Source organism: Diaphorina citri, unplaced genomic scaffold (assembly GCF_000475195.1).
Source record: "Diaphorina citri unplaced genomic scaffold, Diaci psyllid genome assembly version 1.1 scaffold43190, whole genome shotgun sequence".
NCBI lineage: Eukaryota > Metazoa > Arthropoda > Insecta > Hemiptera > Psyllidae > Diaphorina > Diaphorina citri.
In genome coordinates, this window is record NW_007420511.1 from 1 (window position 1) to 536 (window position 536).

At 46.8% G+C, this 536-nt stretch overlaps 1 long non-coding RNA gene across 1 annotated transcript; it reads right to left on the reverse strand.

The window, feature by feature from the left end:
* Positions 1-31: 31 nt before the first annotated feature.
* Positions 32-507, reverse strand: LOC113473563. Its single transcript, XR_003395501.1, has 2 exons — positions 389-507; positions 32-76 (listed from the first exon to the last, which is right to left on the reverse strand). It is a non-coding gene; the product is annotated as an uncharacterized LOC113473563 (long non-coding RNA).
* Positions 508-536: the final 29 nt, after the last annotated feature.

Here is a 536-nt window from a genome sequence, read left to right on the forward strand (position 1 = left end):
GGCAACCAATGGAAGAGCTCGGTTTGGAGGGCGGGTAGAAACTTGGACATTTCCCTTTGCACGAGAACACGACAGCCTATGGGAGAGAAAATTTTGGATTGTGTTATTTAACGAGGGAGTGTCTGGCTGGGGGACGTTAAACAGGGAGTATACCAGAGCCTGTGTTTCATTCGCTAAAGAAATAGCAAAGGTTGAGTGCGAAGGCCATCCACTCGGAAAATTTGCAGCCAAAACCAAATGTCAGCCCAAAGCAATCACCCCAGTTAGGGCGGATTGAAAGACAGACGAAAAACGCCGAACGCGTCGGTACACGGGAAAAGGCGAAGAAGTTATTTAACGTGGTAGGATTCTCAGAAAAGTTTGAGTCTACTCGGTTCAATTCACTTACCCAGATTAGGTCTAGGTACTCCGGCAGGATAATGAGTCAACTCTTGACTCAGGAACTCCATCTTATCCTTGAGTCTACTCGGTTCAATTCACTTACCCAGATTAGGTCTAGGTACTCCGGCAGGATAATGAGTCAACTCTTGACTCAG